This window comes from Trichosurus vulpecula, chromosome X, assembly GCF_011100635.1.
Source record: "Trichosurus vulpecula isolate mTriVul1 chromosome X, mTriVul1.pri, whole genome shotgun sequence".
NCBI classification, from domain to species: Eukaryota; Metazoa; Chordata; class Mammalia; order Diprotodontia; family Phalangeridae; genus Trichosurus; species Trichosurus vulpecula.
In genome coordinates this window covers 50,984,207-50,999,680 of record NC_050582.1, presented here as the reverse complement: position 1 = coordinate 50,999,680, position 15,474 = coordinate 50,984,207, and positions in this window count along the sequence as shown.

Below are 15,474 nucleotides of genomic sequence, written 5' to 3'. Positions count from 1 at the left end.
GACTACTCACAGGATCATAGAGTTAGAGCTACAAGGGAACTTAGAGACCCCTGAGTCTACCAGTGTCATCTTATAGAAAAGGAAACTGAGGCACAGAGAAGTTAAATAGCTTTCTTGATTCTCCCAATAGCTAACACCCTTTCTCTAAATACATTATACAGTTAACTACTTTGGATACATTTGTATTTGTGCTGTGTGTATTTTTATGTTTTCTTGTTGTCTCCTTCATTAAACTGTGAGCTCCTTGAGAGCAGGGATAGTTTCATTCCTTGTACCTGTATCCCTAGTGCCTAACATATAGTAAGAACTTAATAAAGATAGGGTGTCCCAAAAGCCTTAGTGCTATTTTAAGCTTTGGTAGCTTAAATCATTAATAGATGTCACAAGGAGGCACATTTCTGTTCACTGTAAGAACCTCCTAACAACTGGAGGTATTAAAAGCTGGAATGGACTTCATCGTGAGACAGTGAGCTGCCCATCCCTAGAGATATTCAAGGCAATTTTCTGATGCTGTTTGCTTGCAATGTGGCAGAATGGATTTATATATTCTAGCAAGGGATTGGACTAGACTGTCTCTTTCATCTTGGACTCCATGTTTCCAAAATGCAACTAATCCCTTCTCAGCCATTAGCATCTTAGCTTAGATATGTGTATAAGAAGACAAAATGTCACCTTGGAAAGCAGAGATCAAATGAATGAGAAAATGGGCAAAACCCAGGCAGGAACACTGCAGTCGAAGAGTAGGGTAGAGGGTCTGGGTCATAAGGTGACATCTATCAAGGGAAAACGAAGACAGGACTACATTGGCACATGCACAGAAGCCCCAGGAAGGTCCACATAGTTGGAGATATATGAGAAAGGGGTAGAGGGGCGCTGTGCTGAAGGAGATCTAGGAAGGCACTGAAGCTTTCACCTTTCCCTCAGTCCTACCTCTGAATAGCATGGGAGTTCTGCAAAGCCTGCAACCAATTATGGTCCAGGTGCTGATTGAACCTTTCCTAGCAGAAGGATTGGTAGTAGGGACATAGTGAGTGTTGTATCCAAGAAGCACCAAGTCAGGTAGGGTAGGAATCACAGTGAAAATAAGTCAAGGTCTAAAACCTGGAAAATAGGTTATAGAGGTGAACAGTCAGAAGGAATTATCTAAAGAGGAAACAAGATCAGCATAATCATGATGGAATCTGAGAGGAAATAGACAACGTTGACTTCTTGGATTTAAGTTGCAATAATTTATTGAGCTACACAAGGAGCTGGCTCAAATGGTGGTGTTCATTGTATATGGTTGCCCATATGCATTTTGCCTAGTCATATGTGGCTGCCATTGTTTTCCAGCTTCCTCAAATTCCAGGTACCCCTCCCTGCCAATCCCTCGCATGTCACTGTTCTTGATAGGCCCTCGACAATGTTTCCAGTGTTTAGAAACATCTGGACTTGGACCTCAATTTTGCACCCAGTTGGTCAACCTGTCCATAGGTGGATAACTCTCCCTCTCCCTCTCTCTCTCTCTCTCCCCCCTCTCCCACTCCCTCTTTCTCTCTCTCTCTCTCCTCTCTCTCTCCCCCCGCCCTGTCTCTCTCTTCCACTCTCCCTCCCTCTCTCTTCCACTCTCCCTCCCTCTCTCTGCTTCCCTCCCTCTCTCTCACACACACATTTTCTCATGCTTCTTCAGCACAGTTCCTTGCTTAGAATACACTGCAGCCTGCTCATACCCACCTGGTGCCTCTCTACTGTCTTTTGGATGAAAGTTGATTTCAAAATTTTTTTATCACTCACAGTGATACAGTATTATCAGAAGAGTGTTGGCATATGGGTCTTTCTAGCTTCTTTCAAAGTCTCTCTTTCACGGAGAAGCTTAGGGTAGGAGGTGGCTATTAAAAGAGCTAGATAATTTCCCAAAGGCAAACTTGTCTACTCTCTTCCTGCTCATTTCTGGGTGCAGGTCATTAACCTTTTGCATCACCTGTCACAGATTTATGCACTGATGGCACATGGTAAGAGCTTAATAAATGCTTGCAGAAGTGAATGAACTCCCCAGATTCTCCATCCAGTTGCTAATAGTCTGGTCAATGAGTATTCTTTATTCACTTGGATTCTTCTTTGGAAATAGGATGAACTCTTTTGAGTGATTATGGATTTAGGAAGTTCATCTGGAAATCGGCACCATGTCATCTTCAAACCAGATCCTCTGGAAGACTTTTGTGTCTCCCTTCAACTCTAACCACCGAATACTTGCTTGGCTATGCTCTTTCACCCATGGTTTCTTTCCCCATTTCTTTAAACATCCATGAATGTGGCCTTGGCCTGGACCAGTGCACACCTTAGTTCATATTTTATATCATCTTTTCTTTACTACCCTCTTAAGATTTTGATATATTTCTCCCCACTATTAGAACTACAATTGCTACCTATTACACATTTTCCTTGGCAATGTCCCAGGAGAATCTGGAGGCTTAATCACTGATTTCCCTGGACACACAGGCTTTCATCTGGTCTTTATAATAGAGCCTTTCCTTCAGTTAGCTGCCTGGCAGAAGGCCATATCTCTCAAAATGCAATCAGGGACTCTCCATCAGAGTACTCAAATTAGTAGGAAATTTAATCCATTGGCAAGTTGTGATGCAAGCACTTTATCAGAATGAACAACTTTCCCATAAAATTCTGAAATACAATGATCACTGATGAGAGAGACTTTAATGGGGCTTTGAATGCACCTGCCTCAGAAATGGAAAATAGAGGAGGAAGGGCATCAAGATCATCACTCAATCCATTCAATTACATTGAGACTAAAGAATTGGGTAGATTATATTCTATGCCTGAACACTTGATTTTGTGTAAATTCACATTTCCTTGATAGGGAAATAGGATTTAAAAGGAACAAACAGCATGTTGGCAAATCTCATATCTTTTTTTTTCCCCAAGCCCTCCTTGCATAGATTTCAGGAGAAAGAAATAGGAAATAGACCTTCCTTGGATATGGCTTTGGAAGTGGAGACAGGGATGAGATAGACCTTGTGTCTTTTCCTTCTTAATCATCAAATTAATTATCATGACAATAGTTGAAGCAGCCAGTTCTCTCTGTCAGTATTTATGCACATACAGATGGACCCCCACTTAAAAAATTCAATATATGAACATTTGACCTTGCAAAATGCAGACAAATTAGATGGTCATTGTCTGTTTTTACCAGTCCCCATAGGATACTTCAATTTCAAGCTCCTCTTCAATGCTTACCTCATCATGTCAAAGATCCATGATTTCATCCATGTTGGTACTCCCTCTACTGATGCAGATGGGAAACCAGCCGTGATTATTTAATGAGATGCTGTGGCAAAAACAAACACTCATTTGCCTGGTACTTAATCCTCTGGAGATGAGCCTCACTTGGTAAGCGCACAGTTGATTACTGGGTGCTATTCAAAGTCCTTCCACCTTGTTAAGCACCTGCCAGAGCCTGCACTAAACTGGGGTAGCCTTTAGCAAGCTTTCCCTACCACTTCATACATAGCCTCAACCGAAGTTTCTCCACAAGCTCATAAACTCTCTAAGGAGGCCTTTAATCTTGGAGGAGGTCCTTGTCACCTCTTGCCCAGATTATTGAAATAGCCTGTTGGTTGGTCTCTCTACTTCTGGCCTTTCCCCACTCTAGTCCATCCCCTGCTCAGCTGCTAAATTGATCTTCCTAAAGTACAACTTTGACTATGCACACCCCCACTCCTCACTCAGTTAACTTCACTGCTCCCTATTGCCTCCAGGATCAAATATAAAATCTTTTCTTTTTTTAACTTTTAAAGCCCTCCATAACTTGACCCCCTCCTCCCTTTTAATTCCTCTTATTCCTTACAATCCCCCCCCCACACACATACTCTGCAATCCAGTAATATCTTGTTATTTCTTGCATGAGACACACCATCTCCCGATATTGGGCATTTTTACTTGCCATCCAAAGTGCCTGGAACTTTCTCCTTCCTCATCTCTGCCCCCCAACTTCTCTTACTTCCTTCAAATTTCATCTAATATTCCATCTTCTACGAGAAGCCTTTCCTGATTGCCTTTAATGCTAATGCCCTCGAGTCTCTCTAATTTGTCTTGTATATATCTTGCTTGCATATAGTGGTTGGCATCTCCTATTAGATTATAAGCTCCTTGAGAGCTGGGAGTGGCTTTTATCTTTCTTTGTATCCCCAGGACTTAGAGCTATACCTAGCAACTAGTAGGCACTTAATAAATGCTTTCTGACTGACTGGAGGAGCTCTTTCTAACAATGTATGATTTGACTTATAATAATTTGATGTTTCCATCATTTTTCTAGATTATTACCTATTATCAACAATATTTATTGAGTTCTTCCAACATTCCAAACATTAATTGAGTATTCATTCTCTACAAAGCTTTTTGTTCTCAGTCATTGCTAGTTAAGTATTTTCCATCACCTAACTTTGAACAGCTAGTCCTTTACCACAAATTAGCCCTTGAATCTAACTGATCTTTAATATTCTTTTCCCTCGAACCCAAATCCAGAGTTGTACTTTCAGCATGCTCTTGGTTACAGTTATCTTCCAATTATCTACATCAAGTTAATCTCTGGCACATATTTCAACCCAGCCTGGTTTCTTTCTGCTACCCAGCATGTTTTCAGATAACCTCCCACTTCCCACAGTAGATGTGTGCTCAGAGCACACAAACCCATTTTGTCATTAACCTAAGCCCAAAATAACTGGAAAGGTAAATCAGATGCTTAAGAAAAGCAAACAAGTCAGGCATTGTGGTCTGTCCTTATAATCCCTGCTTACAGGAAGGCAAGGGCTGGAAGATCTCCTTAGTTCTAGAGTTCTTAACTTGAGTGGGCTAAGCCAAATGGATGTCCATACTATGCTCAGCATTAATATGGTGAGCTCCTGAGAATGAGGGGCTACCAGGGTGCCTAAAGTGTGGGGGGGAACAAAGCAGCTCCGATCAGAAAACAGAGTACGTCAAAGCAACTGTGCTGATAAGAGTGGGTCAGGCAGGGCCTATGAGTTGTACTTGCAGCCTGGATAAGATAGGGAGAACTAATCTTAAAAACAAGTGAAAAAACCCTCATTTATTCATTAAAAAATAAAATTGAAATGCATGTGTGTTCCAAATGCAAATTTCTATGCTTTTAAAAAATGAATGCTCTCTTGGATTAACTATTTACATCTCCTTATCTCTTTCCATAACTTGTGAGGTCCCATAAATGTGTTTATTTTGCTAGTCAGTCAGAGGATAAAATTTGTTCAGAGCAAATTCATTTAATGAAATATAGTGTTAAACCTGAAAGTTGGTTGAAGGAAACAACAGGCTAGGTGATAGAAAAATTCATATTACTTATACATCTATTTATTCATTCCCTTTAAACTTAGCGATTACATGCATGCATGGGGTCCAGACTAAGCCTGACTCCCCAAACAAAGAAATAAGTAAGCTTAAATACATTTTTTTAGTTCCAACACAGCAGCCTGCATTACATCACTTTTATGACCCCCATGTATGTTAATTATGATACAAGACAAGGATTTTCCTCAATGGAATAGATTGTAAATATAACAAATCAGATAGTTGACAAAGTGTCAATTGGAATTACAACCCAGGATCTCTGTGTTTAATTTGCCATTAACATTCCACAAGATAGTATATGCCCACAAAATATTAAGGAAAAGTCACATAATTCAAGATAGTGTCTGGGGTCAAGGTTTTCACCCTTAATGGCCATGGACAGAGCAAGGAATACTCTATCTAAGTGTGTTGACATAAGAAGAAGCATCTCTGAACTTGCTCAGAGAACAAAGAGACTGTTAGGATCAGGCTTTTCTTTTGGTTAATTAGTTCAGGCTCTGAGTCTAATTGAAATTACAAAAATGATATAAAATGATATAAAATGTTCCACAATAGTAAGAAAAGTAGCAATGGAAAAGTCTTCCCCCTTCATAAACCTGGGTCACATTCTCCCACAAATACATCAGAGCAAACATACCTACTGATCATGAATAGGGGCCATATATGAATAGGGGCCACATATGTTCCAGTTTACCAAGCTGCAGTAACTAGAAAGCTGAGAATCTCCCAGAGCAATCTGATAGCTCTTTAGTTATAGCCAGATGACATAAGCTACTATATCTATCTAACAGAAACCAAAACCATACTGAGCATACTCACCGCACCCCCCCCCAGGTTAATATTGTCTTTTTAAAATCCCTTTGTTGGGCTAAGTCCTTTGTCCCAGCCTACTATTTGACTAATGACTAGAAATTCCTAAGTCCTTCTTTGGCTTGTCATGCAGATGAATGTGAGCCAACTCAAAAAGTTAACAAAAGAAACAAGGTCATTCTTCTCTATCCATTTGAACCTAATCCCTGCTTGCTCAAAAATATCTGTGAGCAGTGACAGTGTTAGCACCCTTAGCTTTGGTGCTACATTCTGACCAAGAAAAACACCTCATTGTCTCCTTGTAAAAGTTCTGCACAAATGTGAATTGTTCTTATTATCAATAGAATAATAGCTAAGTATGCTCCAGAATAATGGAGGCTGAGAAAGACTATGCCGTAAGTCATGAGGCTGATCCTGATCTTGTGGGTGAGTCAAATGCTCATGATAGAGAATATGAATGTTCAGGTACCTCTAGAAAGCAGAGTGCCCAAGGGAAGACAGCTAATTAGGGCTCTTGCGGATTTCACTTTAAAAGGAGGTGAGAGATTCTCAGTATGGTATATGATGAGTAATTTTTCATTAATGGGATAAATTATTTTTTGGAATGAAAGAAGCCATTTGAGCTATTTAGGAAGGAAACTTACTAAGGAAGTCCTTAGTGGCGATATAAAGCTTTTTTTGCCATGGAAGAGAAGCATTGGAGCACTGTTCCTTAGAGATCCTGCCAAAACATAGACTGAGTTGAGATCTCTGAGCAGTGTTCCCTAAGGGAATCCTAAGAACTCTTCTCTAGGCCATTATGGTCTCACTCTCTAGCATCAGTACCTGCCTGCTCTCAGGAGTATATCTGATGTCAGTCATTTGCAAAGCATGGCATACATAGTTGTCACTATACAGACTGACTGGCCACTTTAGACCATTGTGTTCCCACTCCTGAATGTATTTCCAGATGAAAACTTGTCTCCCTTGGAGAACTAAAGGATTTATCCCTCACCACCCCCACCTTTGAATTTTTTATGTAGGTAGAGGATAGTGAGAATGATTTTTAATGCATATGTGAGAATTTGCCAGGAAATTATAAGGTTCTTCTTGTAAGGTGGCTAATCTGTTCTACCATGATTATGCCAATGGTAGGGTGGCATACCTTCCAAGAGAGTCCTGAGATACTGAAGAAAGAGGGGCTTATACCCTTGGTTATTAATAGAATTAATAGGGGGAGTTTACTCACAAAAGGCCCAGTCCTTGGTAGCAAGGGGACAGAATGGTGGATCCCTGTGCCAACCCCAAGTCAGGCCAGGTATAATATAGAAGCGGAACAAAGAAGGCATAGTGCCAGGGATGGGCCAGGGTCACATACAAATTCTCCCATAGGATAGTTTTGCTGTTTACTTCTACTCAAGGTTGTTCACATTCCTCTGTGGAGTCATAGATCGTGTTCACATACTCTGGCTATCACCATACACTTGTGGGCAGGGACTATATCTTTTTCATTTTGGGGCCTTCCTTCCCGGTGCCTAGCATAATGAGTCATCTGCATAGAGGTAATAATTGAGTACAGAGGAGATGATGAGATCATTAATGGGAAGATAAAGTAGAGACAGAAAAGAAGGAGACATAGGACATAGACACCCATGGTGGAACACTCATGCTAAGGAGATAGAGAGATAGGTTACAGTTTAGTAAAAAAAAATGGAAAAAGAGTGGCCAGATAGGGAGGAGGAGAATCAGGAGAAAGCAATCTCATAGAAATCAGTGGAAGAGAGAATTTTCAGGACATGGCATAGTCAATACTGTTCAAAGCCACAGAGAAGTCAAAGAAGAGGAGGTCTGAGAAAGGCTATTGAATTTAGGTCTAACTTGTTCTTACTAAGTTAGAAAGATTTTGAGTTCTTCCTTGGCAACAGTGTGCATTCTCTCTCTCTCTCTCTCTCTCTCTCTCTCTCTCTCTCTCTCTCTCTCTCTCTTTCTTTCTGTCTCTTTGTCTTTCCCTCTTTCCCTCTTTCTCTCTCCCTCTCCCCCCCTCCCCCGCCCTTCTCTCCCTGCCCCCCTCCCTCTCCCTCTCCTGACTGAGAGACAGAGACATAATTAACAGAGGGAGAGCATTAAGATTATGGAATATCAGGAAAGGTGGGATTTTAACTGAGACTTGAAGAAAGTCATGAAGAAGAGATTAGGAGACATGGAGGACAAGTGAAAGTGCCCAGAGTCACAAGATGGAGTGTCTAGTGAAAGGAGCAGTAAGGATATCAGTGTCACTGGATTGCAGAGTATATGGGGGTGTAAGGAGTAAAAAGACTGGACAAATAGGAAGGGGCCAGGTTATCAGGGTATTTAAAGCTGAACAGAAGATTTTATATTTGGTCTTGCAAATAATAGAGAGCCACTGAAGTTGATTGAATGGTGTGTGTGTGTGTGTGTGTGTGTGTGTGTGTGTGAGAGAGAGAGAGAGAGGGAGAGAGAGAGAGAGAGAGAGAGAGGAAGGGAGGGAGGGAGAGAGAGAGAGAGAGATAGATGTGACAGGGTCAGACTTGCACTTCAAGAAGGCCAAATTGTTAGCTAATTGGAGGATGAACTAAAGTGGGAACAGACTTGAGGCAAGGCAACCAACCAGCAGCTACTGCAATAGTCTAGGTGTGAGGTGATGAAATCCTGATGAGAGTGTGTCAGAAGAGAGGAGTATGTATGTTGTGAAGGTAGAAAAATTGATAAGACTTGGCAACAGATTGTATATGGGGAGTGAGACTGAGGAATTGACAGTGACACCTAAGTTTTGAGACTGGATGACTGGGAGAATGGTGGTGCCTTCAACAGTAATAGAGAAGTTTGTAAGCAAGGAACGTTTGGGAGAAAAGATCTAGTCAGTTTGGTACATGTTGAGCTTGAGATGCCTATAATACATCCAGTAGGCAGTTGGAGATATGAGACCAAGAGTCTTTAGAGAGATTAGGGCTGTATAAATAGATTTGCAAATCACCTACAGGGAGGTCAAAGTTGAACCCTTTGGAGCTGATAAGATTACCAGCAAAATAGCAATAGGGGGAAAAAAGAAGACAGCTCAGGACGGAGCCTTAAGGGACACCCAAGATTAATGAGCATGACCTGGATGTAGAACAGGTAAAGGAGATTGAAGAGCAGTCAGTAGGAAGAGAACCAGGAGAGGGCAGTGTCATGAAAACCAAGTGAGAAGACTGTCAGGAAGAAGAAGGTGATCAACAGTGTCAAAGGCTGGAAAGAGGCCAAGAATAATGAGGCTTGAGAAAAGGCAACTAGATTTTTGCATTTAGGATGTCATTGCTAACCTTGGAGGGAGCAATTTCAATTGAATGATAAAGTTAGAAACCTAGAAACCGGATTGTGGAGAGTTACGAGAGTGATAGGAAAGGAAGTGAAGGATGGGGTGGGAGAGGGAGAGAGGGGGAGAGGGAGGGAGGGAGGGAGGGAGAGAGAGAGAGAGAGAGAGAGAGAGAGAGAGAGAGAGAGAGAGAGAGAGAGAGAGAGAGAGAATGAGATTAAATGATGTTTCATGAAGAACAAGGGAATGACGTGTTAAAACCTCTGCTTTAGAAATATCCGTTTGGAAGTTTAGAGGAGAGGCTGAAGGCAGGGAGACCAATTAGGAAGCTATTAGTCCAGACAAGAGGTGATGGAGGCCTGGAATGAGGTGATAGTTATGTGAATGGAGAAAAGGGAAGGCAGATTGAGAGGATATGTGATAGTGAGGACAACTGAGGCTGAAAAATGTTCTAGATGACGGAAACATTAAAAAAAAAACAGATGTTAAGAGGAAGTATTGGATTCAGCGGAAAGATATTTCTGTTTTGGACAATTGGAATTTGAGATGCCCTTACAGGTGAAGATGTCCAGCAGGCAATTGGTAATGCCAGATGGAGGCTTAGGAGAGAGTTGGGCTGGATGTATAGATCTGAGATTCATCGGCATAGAGATAATAATTGAATCCAGAGGAGCTAAGATCTACTTGAGCAACCATAGACCCAACATCCCCATCTCCTAACCCCAACCTTAACTGCCTGGCTCCCATACAATTCAAATATTACTCCTAATTGCACCTACTCTGGACTGCCAAATGGTGCTTGTGGTACACAATGACTCCTGGCTTCCCACTGGGACAACCTTTACATAGTTTCCTTCTTTTCTGTACTTATTGGGAGATCGCCAACTTTTTTGGGGGGGGGTCAAGTCAACAAGTATTTAACAAGCATCTTCTCTGTTTTATTTGCCATGTAGAAAATACAATAGAATCAGAAGATTCAATCCCTGCCTTCAAGGAGTTTCCAATCATATTAAAAAGTTAAGGGTAACAGTCATATTATGGTGCCAATCTGAAGAGAATTTTTTGTGGTAAAGACTGTCAGTGGTGAGGGAGCTCAGAGAGAGGAGGGGGATCATTATGTACTGAAATAGTTGGGGATGGATGCAAGAAAGATACATACTTGATGTGGAAATGGGTGAAAAGTTTGTATGTGGACATTTGGAGAACAGAGTAGTGACTTGGGTGAAGACATAGGAGGCAATTATGGGTCAAGTTTGGGGAATGACCATGGACTAGGAGAGATAGTTATAGAGGTAGGCTAGGAAATGCTTAACAACTGATTCTCTGACAAAAGGAACCCATAACACACTTTTAAGTGTGATTAATTAATAATAATAATAATAATATTTATTTAGCACTATGTACCAGGCACTGTGCTAAGCACTTTACAATTATTTTCTCTTTTGATCCTTACAATAACTCTGGGAGGTAGGTGCTATTATTATCCACATTTTACAGATGAGGAAACTGAAGCAAACAGAAGTTAAGTGACTTGCTAAGGATCATTCAGCTAGGAAGTGTCTGAAGTTGGGTTTAAACTAGGGTCTTCCTGACTCCAGACCCAGTGCTCTGCTGCAGCGCCACCTAGCTGTATTGTTAACATTCTCTGTCTCTCATTCTCTTAAATCTAGACAATAAACAAAACAATAAATCTCCTGATTTATGTTATTTGCCAATATCCAAAAGGCAAATATTCATATTGAAAATTTAACAATTAGCTCTTGGAAGCCCGTTTGAGTTGGCTGTAACACACTTCTGAATAGCTACCATGACAGACAACAAAATCAAGGTCCAAAAAGAGCTCAACAATGTGGAACAAAATGAAATGTAATAGAGACAAATGTGAAGTCCTGTATTTAGTTTCGAAAAGATTGATCTATGTTATGGCAGGATTGTTGAATAGATTCCACTCTAATGACCTCAAAAAAAAAGACAAGATGTGGTGTGAGAGAGAGAGAGAGAGAGACAGAGAGACAGAGAGACAGAGAGACAGAGACATCCAGAGACAGAGAGAAATGTGAATGAGACTCAGAAGAATGATGAAATGACTAGCCCTGGATCACACAGCTGGCTAATAGCAAGGTTAGGGCTTGAATCCAGATCACCTGACTCCCCATCACCTATAGTGCTCCCCAAGGGCCCCATCTCACTGTTGACATTTTCTTGGGTTCATTTAGAGCTACTCTTTCAATCCCCTCCAGAGGCTAGATGGTTGAGAAATTTTCAGATCCATTTTAATCAGCCCTCTGTAGATGTGACTGCCAAGATGGGAAAAGGTTATTTGAATTATTAACCTTTCATACCATGAAAAAAATCCCTGGGGAACTGAGAAGCAAAATAGCTCAGCACGAGTACTCTGGCATTGCCTAGCTAAAGTCCACAGTGCCTTGGAATAGCCAAAAAGGTTGTACTCTCATTTCCAGCTAATGGAATCAGAAAGCCAAAATGAGCAGGGCTTGGGGAGTTGAGGATGGGGATGTTGAGATGTGGGCTGATTTGGAAAGGCTGTATCCCAGGTTACAGATATGGCTTTTCATAAAGTCACCTCTTTTCCTGAGCACATGTGATCCATAGTCTGTATCTGAGAGCTAAGATGTGAAGTGGATCCGGATGTCTGCGTAAAAGATGGTTATTAATACTCACTGCCTTCCAGGACGAGATCGTGCTCAGGAGCCAGGGGTTTGCAAAGACAGCAGCACATTTCGGTTTTGACTGAAAGGCGTAGAGTGTAGTGGGGAGGAAATGTAATCCTAACCCCTGGGATTGTTCTTCTGCCTTGGAGTGAGTGAGCCAGAGGGGGGAGAATTACGTGTGCCTTGAGTTTCTTTCCCCTCAACCAGAGATTGGTGTTGAGTTTCCCCAAACAGACTTTATCCATGTATATATACCCCTCTGAGTGCTTGTCTAAGCTTTGCTCGGCCAGCCATGAACGCAGGGATGGAAATGGAATCTGGGCTGTCAGAGAGCTGGCTAAGGAGTGTGTCTGACTTCTCAGTAATGAGGCCAAGGTCATGGCTTATGCCATGATCCATGATGGACTCTGGGCCAGACAGGGTTAACTGGAGAAGCATCCTGGCTTTACTGGGACTGGCAAGGCAGCAAGGGCCTGTCTGGGTCACTGAACAGCTCCTACCTTGTACCTATGCCTAAGGAATAGCAAAAAGGGTGGCTAAGCACATAGAAAGAAGCCCATGTAAAGGATCTATAATGGGCTAGCCATTGGGAATACAGAGATAAAAAAATGAAATAATCCCCGCTCTCAAGGAGCTTATATTGTATCAGGGGAGATAATATAAGTATACAAAGAATAAATATATGCTGAATAAATACAAGGTAGTTAAATACAATCCAGTTAGGGAGAGAATGCGCTAGCCCTTGGAGGGATTAGGAAAGGTTTTGTCTAGAAGGTAGTATTTTAGCTGGGTCATGAAGGAAGTTAAGAATTCTAGGAGGCAGAGATGAAATGAGAGAAAAATGGAGAAAATCCAGTTTATCTGAAAAATAACCAGGAAGAGGTCTCTGTTCATAAAGCCCTGGGGTACTAAGCCAGCAGAATGTTTGAGTCAGTGAGTGAGCATTTATTGAATACCTACAATAGGCCCAGCACTAAGCATTGGGGGTACAAATTAAGGTGCCCCCCATGCACAATGTCACTGTACACAAGTCAGGAGTCTCAGCATAGGATGGGTGGGGTGACGGGGTCTGATGGGAGTAAGTAGAAATAGAGATGTAATTATACTGAGTTGTTAGGAAGGAACTTGGTTTGAGTTAATCCTTTGGATTCTCGGGGGTCCTGAGGTACCTGGCCAGAGCCAAAATATGCCAGTTTGATCCTCTTGTGGACCAGCTACATTGATTCTGTTCCATGGATTCATTTGTAACCCCTAATCTGTGCAGCTCAGCAGTACCATGTGAAAGAATTAGGAATGGTTTGGGGCAAGTGTGTCACCACCAATGGTAAAACAAAATATATCATCTCTATGCACAAAGAAAAGCACATTCTTGTAGTGAGTCATAGAGTGGCAGAGGCATAGACTGCCTGACCAAGGCCAGCATTCCGTATTCCTTCATAGTTGTCCATTTCTGTCGCATTACTCCCCAGTCCCAATACAACTATACCATTCCCTTCTATTGTGCCCTGTGGAGCCCTCAATCCATTTCCTACCAACTGTCCTTCACATTAAACTTTTTTTCTATTCCTTCCATCTCAGAGGATCATAGATCTAAGAGGCAGAAGGGACCTTAAAGGCCATTGAGTATAACCTCTTCAGTTTACAGATGAGGAAACTGAGGCCTAGTGAGGTGAAATCGCTTGTCTCACATGCTAAGTACCTGAGACAGGATTTGAACCCAGGGCTTCCTGACTCCATCTCCACCCTCTCCACTATACCACACTACCTGCATTTCCTTGCAGTCTTGGAAACTGGGTTAACATACTGTATTCCTGGTCCCCCTATGCTTTCTCTCATGTCTCCCTCTTCCCGTTGGTCCAGGATGGGGGAAGTAGGCAGCCTTCTTGATCTTCTAAGCTCTCCTTATTCCACATTTAATCAGCATTCCCCTAGTCCTTTGAGGATCACTCCATCCAGATAGATACCACATTCAGATCTCCACCACTGTTTGCTTTTGGCCCCCAGGTCATCTGTCCTTCTTTCTTAGTCTTCCTTTCTTCCTCAAACTCTATCTTTATACCTGAGTACTTCAATTGAATTCGAACTGATATTTCCTCAATTTCCCTATGTGTCTTTTATGTGATGTTAATCTCAATTCCTGTGACCTGCCCCTCCACTCCACTTTTGCCATACACAGGAATGACTGTACCCTTGATCACATCAAAACCGACAAGTAATCGACCCTCACAACCCAGAACTCTGATATGCCTCTGTCTGAGCATAACTTTCAGTCCTAGTAACTCTTCTTGTTCCTTCCCTCTCCTAAATGTGTGACCTCTGAACTGGACTCACTTTCCTTTTTTTCAGAATTCTGACCTTTTAACCAGTTTACCTTTACACTGTCATCTACCCTTGAAGTCCTTTGCCTGTTGTCCTATAATTGCTCCTTCTCTCTTCTTGGTCCACCTCTACCTCCACCTCTTCTATCCTCAGCAGAAGATTTTGTCACTAAAAAAGTTGAGACCACTTAGGTGCCTAGTTCAACCTCCTCCCACTTGGTTTGCTCTTCTTTGCCTCCACTCATTAGACTGTAAGCTCCTCTAGGGAAGGATCGTCTTGCTTGTATTTCTATCCCCAACATTTAATACAGTGACTAGAATATAGTGAATGTCCCCTTCCTTCCTTCCTTCCTTCCTTCCTTCCTTCCTTCCTTCCTTCCTTCCTTCCTTCCTTCCTTCCTTCCTTCTTCCCCTTGGTCTGTCTCTCTTTATCTGCCTGTATATCTAGTTATCTGTTTATCCATCTGTCTATCTATCTCCATAGCATGCACTCATCCAGCCTCTGCTTAAAGATCTCTAAAGAATGTGAACCCACAATCTAGAGCCAAGATGGCAGCTGGAAAGCAGGGACTTGACTAAAGCTCTGCTCCAGGACCCTCCAAACACCTATAAAAATGGCTCTGAACAAATTCAAGAATTGCAGAACCCACAAAATACCAGAGAAAAGCAGGCCTCAAGCCCAGGACAGCCTGGATGATCGCTGGGTAAGGTCTATCACACGGAGCTAGGAGCAGAGGCCAGCATGAGCAGCACCTGGACCAACCAGACTGGGAGCCAGGCAGAACAGGCCCTAGTGCCCTGAATCAGTGATCTGTGTCAATTACCAGACTTCTCAACCCACAAACACCAAAGACAACAGAGAAGGTTAGTGGGAAAAGCCACAGGGACAAAGTGAAAGGAGTTCATGGTTTGGCCACCACCCCTTGGGGAGCGGAGGTGGGGCAGCTCTGAGGACAGAGCTACAGCTGCAGTTGCTTCCAGCACCAGGCCCACCTGGTGGGATGAATTAAGTGGCAGATCCCAGCAG